The following is a 7,500-nucleotide window of genomic DNA, read 5'->3' as shown; positions in this document are numbered from 1 at the left end:
TTTATAGACACTAGCGCCCTCTGCCGGCCAGTCACCGAACTTAACACGGTTTAATAGACACTAGCGCCCTCTGCCGGCCAGAAGACAAACTAAACACAGTTTTATAGACACTAGCGCCCTCTGCCGGCCAGACGACAAACTGAACACGGTTTTATAGACACTAGCGCCCTCTGCCGGTCAGTCACCAAACTTAGGTAATTTCGTAATACTTTGTTTTTCATAATTATTACTATTTTCATAAAACTTTTATATAATACACCTCGTACGTTCATACATCGAGCGGCGATCTAATTTCATAATACTTTTTTTCTTTATCGTTAATATTTTCATAACACTTTTATGTCATACACCTCGGACGACTTCTACATACAAAACATCTCCATTCAACTTCACAAATCATCTTTCTCGACAAGTTCCTATATCGAGCGGAATTAAATTTCATAATACTTGTTTTTCATTATTATTTCTATTTTCATACAACTTTTATATAATACACCTCGTACGTTCATACATCGAGCGGCGATCTAAATTCATAATACTTTTTTTCCTTATTGTTAATATTTTCATAACACTTTTATGTCATACACCTCGAACGGCTTCTACATAAAAAAAATTTCCATTCAATTTACACAATTCAACTTTTTCGACAAGTTCCTATATCCTGCCGACCAGACACCAAACTTAATACGGTTTTATAGACACTAGCGCCCTCTGCCGGCCAGTCACCGAACTTAACACTGTTTTATAGACACTAGCGCCCTCTGCCGGAGAGACGACAAACTAAACACCTTTTTATAGACACTAGCGCCCTCTGCCGGAGAGACGACAAACTAAACACCTTTTCATAGACACTAGCGCCCTCTGCCGGAGAGACGACAAACTAAACACCTTTTTATAGACACTAGCGCCCTCTGCCGGCCAGTCACCGAACTTAACACGGTTTAATAGACACTAGCGCCCTCTGCCGGCCAGAAGACAAACTAAACACCGTTTTATAGACACTAGCGCTCTCTGCCGGCCAGTCACCGAACTTAGCTAATTTCATAATACTTTGCTTTTCATAATTATTACTATTTTCATACAACTTTTATATAATACACCTCGTACGTTCATACATCGAGCGACGATCTAATTTCATAATACTTTTTTTCTTTATCGTTAATATTTTCATAACACTTTTATGTCATACACCTCGGACGACTTCTACATACAAAACATCTCCATTCAACTTCACATATCATCTTTCTCGACAAGTTCCTATATCGAGCGGAATCTAATTTCCTAATACTTTGCTTTTCATAATTATTACTATTTTCATACAACTTTTATATAATACACCTCGTACGTTCATACATCGAGCGGCCATCTAATTTCATAATACTTTTTTCCGTTATTGTTAATATTTTCATAACACTTTTATATAATATACCTCGAACGGCTTCTACATAAAAAAAATTTCCATTCAATTTACACAATTCAACTTTTTCGACAAGTTGCTATATCCTGCCGACCAGACACCAAACTTAATACGGTTTTATAGACACTAGCGCCCTCTGCCGGCCAGTCACCGAACTTAACACGGTTTAATAGACACTAGCGCCCTCTGCCGGCCAGAAGACAAACTAAACACCGTTTTATAGACACTAGCGCCCTCTGCCGGCCAGTCACCAAACTTAGGTAATTTCCTAATACTTTGCTTTTCATAATTATTACTATTTTCATACAACTTTTATATAATACACCTCGTACGTTCATACATCGAGCGGCCATCTAATTTCATAATACTTTTTTCCGTTATTGTTAATATTTTCATAACACTTTTATATAATATACCTCGAACGGCTTCTACATAAAAAAAATTTCCATTCAATTTACACAATTCAACTTTTTCGACAAGTTGCTATATCCTGCCGACCAGACACCAAACTTAATACGGTTTTATAGACACTAGCGCCCTCTGCCGGCCAGTCACCGAACTTAACACTGTTTTATAGACACTAGCGCCCTCTGCCGGCCAGTCACCGAACTTAACACGGTTTAATAGACACTAGCGCCCTCTGCCGGCCAGAAGACAAACCAAACACAGTTTTATAGACACTAGCGCCCTCTGCCGGAGAGACGACAAACTAAACACCTTTTTATAGACACTAGCGCCCTCTGCCGGCCAGTCACCGAACTTAACACGGTTTAATAGACACTAGCGCCCTCTGCCGGCCAGAAGACAAACTAAACACAGTTTTATAGACACTAGCGCCCTCTGCCGGCCAGACGACAAACTGAACACGGTTTTATAGACACTAGCGCCCTCTGCCGGTCAGTCACCAAACTTAGGTAATTTCGTAATACTTTGTTTTTCATAATTATTACTATTTTCATAAAACTTTTATATAATACACCTCGTACGTTCATACATCGAACGGCGATCTAATTTCATAATACTTTTTTTCTTTATCGTTAATATTTTCATAACACTTTTATGTCATACACCTCGGACGACTTCTACATACAAAACATCTCCATTCAACTTCACAAATCATCTTTCTCGACAAGTTCCTATATCGAGCGGAATTAAATTTCATAATACTTGTTTTTCATTATTATTTCTATTTTCATAAAACTTTTATATAATACACCTCGTACGTTCATACATCGAGCGGCCATCTAATTTCATAATACTTTTTTCCGTTATTGTTAATATTTTCATAACACTTTTATATAATATACCTCGAACGGCTTCTACATAAAAAAAATTTCCATTCAATTTACACAATTCAACTTTTTCGACAAGTTGCTATATCCTGCCGACCAGACACCAAACTTAATACGGTTTTATAGACACTAGCGCCCTCTGCCGGCCAGTCACCGAACTTAACACTGTTTTATAGACACTAGCGCCCTCTGCCGGCCAGTCACCGAACTTAACACGGTTTAATAGACACTAGCGCCCTCTGCCGGCCAGAAGACAAACCAAACACAGTTATATAGACACTAGCGCCCTCTGCCGGAGAGACGACAAACTAAACACCTTTTTATAGACACTAGCGCCCTCTGCCGGCCAGTCACCGAACTTAACACGGTTTAATAGACACTAGCGCCCTCTGCCGGCCAGAAGACAAACTAAACACACTTTTATAGACACTAGCGCCCTCTGCCGGCCAGACGACAAACTGAACACGGTTTTATAGACACTAGCGCCCTCTGCCAGTCAGTCACCAAACTTAGGTAATTTCGTAATACTTTGTTTTTCATAATTATTACTATTTTCATAAAACTTTTATATAATACACCTCGTACGTTCATACATCGAACGGCGATCTAATTTCATAATACTTTTTTTCTTTATCGTTAATATTTTCATAACACTTTTATGTCATACACCTCGGACGACTTCTACATACAAAACATCTCCATTCAACTTCACAAATCATCTTTCTCGACAAGTTCCTATATCGAGCGGAATTAAATTTCATAATACTTGTTTTTCATTATTATTTCTATTTTCATAAAACTTTTATATAATACACCTCGTACGTTCATACATCGAGCGGCCATCTAATTTCATAATACTTTTTTCCGTTATTGTTAATATTTTCATAACACTTTTATATAATATACCTCGAACGGCTTCTACATAAAAAAAATTTCCATTCAATTTACACAATTCAACTTTTTCGACAAGTTGCTATATCCTGCCGACCAGACACCAAACTTAATACGGTTTTATAGACACTAGCGCCCTCTGCCGGCCAGTCACCGAACTTAACACGGTTTAATAGACACTAGCGCCCTCTGCCGGCCAGAAGACAAACTAAACACAGTTTTATAGACACTAGCGCCCTCTGCCGGCCAGACGACAAACTGAACACGGTTTTATAGACACTAGCGCCCTCTGCCGGTCAGTCACCAAACTTAGGTAATTTCGTAATACTTTGTTTTTCATAATTATTACTATTTTCATAAAACTTTTATATAATACACCTCGTACGTTCATACATCGAGCGGCGATCTAATTTCATAATACTTTTTTTCTTTATCGTTAATATTTTCATAACACTTTTATGTCATACACCTCGGACGACTTCTACATACAAAACATCTCCATTCAACTTCACAAATCATCTTTCTCGACAAGTTCCTATATCGAGCGGAATTAAATTTCATAATACTTGTTTTTCGTTATTATTTCTATTTTCATACAACTTTTATATAATACACCTCGTACGTTCATACATCGAGCGGCGATCTAAATTCATAATACTTTTTTTCCTTATTGTTAATATTTTCATAACACTTTTATGTCATACACCTCGAACGGCTTCTACATAAAAAAAATTTCCATTCAATTTACACAATTCAACTTTTTCGACAAGTTCCTATATCCTGCCGACCAGACACCAAACTTAATACGGTTTTATAGACACTAGCGCCCTCTGCCGGCCAGTCACCGAACTTAACACTGTTTTATAGACACTAGCGCCCTCTGCCGGAGAGACGACAAACTAAACACCTTTTTATAGACACTAGCGCCCTCTGCCGGAGAGACGACAAACTAAACACCTTTTCATAGACACTAGCGCCCTCTGCCGGAGAGACGACAAACTAAACACCTTTTTATAGACACTAGCGCCCTCTGCCGGCCAGTCACCGAACTTAACACGGTTTAATAGACACTAGCGCCCTCTGCCGGCCAGAAGACAAACTAAACACCGTTTTATAGACACTAGCGCTCTCTGCCGGCCAGTCACCGAACTTAGCTAATTTCATAATACTTTGCTTTTCATAATTATTACTATTTTCATACAACTTTTATATAATACACCTCGTACGTTCATACATCGAGCGACGATCTAATTTCATAATACTTTTTTTCTTTATCGTTAATATTTTCATAACACTTTTATGTCATACACCTCGGACGACTTCTACATACAAAACATCTCCATTCAACTTCACATATCATCTTTCTCGACAAGTTCCTATATCGAGCGGAATCTAATTTCCTAATACTTTGCTTTTCATAATTATTACTATTTTCATACAACTTTTATATAATACACCTCGTACGTTCATACATCGAGCGGCCATCTAATTTCATAATACTTTTTTCCGTTATTGTTAATATTTTCATAACACTTTTATATAATATACCTCGAACGGCTTCTACATAAAAAAAATTTCCATTCAATTTACACAATTCAACTTTTTCGACAAGTTGCTATATCCTGCCGACCAGACACCAAACTTAATACGGTTTTATAGACACTAGCGCCCTCTGCCGGCCAGTCACCGAACTTAACACGGTTAAATAGACACTAGCGCCCTCTGCCGGCCAGAAGACAAACTAAACACCGTTTTATAGACACTAGCGCCCTCTGCCGGCCAGTCACCAAACTTAGGTAATTTCCTAATACTTTGCTTTTCATAATTATTACTATTTTCATACAACTTTTATATAATACACCTCGTACGTTCATACATCGAGCGGCCATCTAATTTCATAATACTTTTTTCCGTTATTGTTAATATTTTCATAACACTTTTATATAATATACCTCGAACGGCTTCTACATAAAAAAAATTTCCATTCAATTTACACAATTCAACTTTTTCGACAAGTTGCTATATCCTGCCGACCAGACACCAAACTTAATACGGTTTTATAGACACTAGCGCCCTCTGCCGGCCAGTCACCGAACTTAACACTTGTTTTTCATTATTATTTCTATTTTCATACAACTTTTATATAATACACCTCGTACGTTCATACATCGAGCGACGATCTAATTTCATAATACTTTTTTTCTTTATCGTTAATATTTTCATAACACTTTTATGTCATACACCTCGGACGACTTCTACATACAAAACATCTCCATTCAACTTCACATATCATCTTTCTCGACAAGTTCCTATATCGAGCGGAATCTAATTTCCTAATACTTGTTTTTTATTATTATTTCTATTTTCATACAACTTTTATATAATACACCTCGTACGTTCATACATCGAGCGGCGATCTAATTTCATAATACTTTTTTTCCTTATGGTTAATATTTTCATAACACTTTTATGTCATACACCTCGGACGACTTCTACATACAAAACATCTCTAGCGCCCTCTGCCGGCCAGTCACCGAACTTAACACGGTTTAATAGACACTAGCGCCCTCTGCCGGCCAGAAGACAAACTAAACACAGTTTTATAGACACTAGCGCCCTCTGCCGGCCAGACGACAAACTGAACACGGTTTTATAGACACTAGCGCCCTCTGCCGGTCAGTCACCAAACTTAGGTAATTTCGTAATACTTTGTTTTTCATAATTATTACTATTTTCATAAAACTTTTATATAATACACCTCGTACGTACCTTTTCTGGAATCTCCGGCGACGAATATATGATATTTGATCTTTTTTCCAATACTTTTAGACGAACCCATATTTTCAAGATTTTGCCGCAAAACCGAGAAATTTCATGAATATTGTTGTCATCCCCGAGTATAAAATTGCAAAAATTCGAAACTATGAGAGTTATCATGCTATTTATGTTGTCAATCGATTAAGAAAATCTTCATTTCACTTATTGGTCTCATTGCAATTCTTCATTCCCATATATACGCGTATTATACAGGGTGAAAGTCGAGACAAATTTTTTTCTCAAAAAAATTCACATAAAAATTCATATTATCTACAGATCCGCAGCTGAAACGCGGTAATCAAAAAAAATCGGAAGAAGACCATAGGTGCTATCATAGAAAAAATATACCCCCTCTCCCTTGATTATACGAGGCGAGTTATATAGCTTTGAATTTGAGCTGTTGCAACGAAATTCGACATTTCAAAGGGTACCCCTGTGGAATGAAAATGGAGAAAAAATGTTTTGACTCCGATTTCAACCAAATTTTGTACATGGGGGTTAAATTATATAGGGATCCGACAAGAGTTGTCAGTTTCCGGAAAAAAAAATTTTGACAAGGGGAAAATCCATGAAAATTGAATTTTCGTAGAAACGTTATTTCCAATCTAAAAAATAATACTTTTTCTGAAATCTCCGGCGACGAATATATGATATTTGATCATTTTCCCAATACTTTTAGACGATCCCATATTTTCAAAAATTTAGCCACAAAACTGAGAAATTTCCGGAATATTGTTGTCATCCCTGAGTATAAAATTGAATAAATTCGAAACTTTGAGAGTTATCATGTTATTTGTGGCATCAATCGATTAAGAAAATCTTCATTTCACTCATTGGTCTCATTGCAATTCTTCATTCCCATACATACGCGTATTATACAGGGTGAAAGTCGAGACAAGTTTTTTTATCAAAAAAATCCACATAAAAATTCATATTGTCTACACATTAGCAGCTGAAACGTGGTAATGAGAAAAAATCGGAAGAAGACCATAGGTGCTATCATAGAAAAAATATACCTCCTCTCCCTTGATTATACAAGGCGAGTTATAGAGCTTTGAATTTGAGCTTTTGCATCGGAATTCG

This window comes from Diorhabda carinulata, chromosome 11, assembly GCF_026250575.1.
Source record: "Diorhabda carinulata isolate Delta chromosome 11, icDioCari1.1, whole genome shotgun sequence".
NCBI lineage: Eukaryota > Metazoa > Arthropoda > Insecta > Coleoptera > Chrysomelidae > Diorhabda > Diorhabda carinulata.
The sequence above is the reverse complement of the archived record's forward strand: the minus strand, read 5'-3'. Positions refer to the sequence as shown.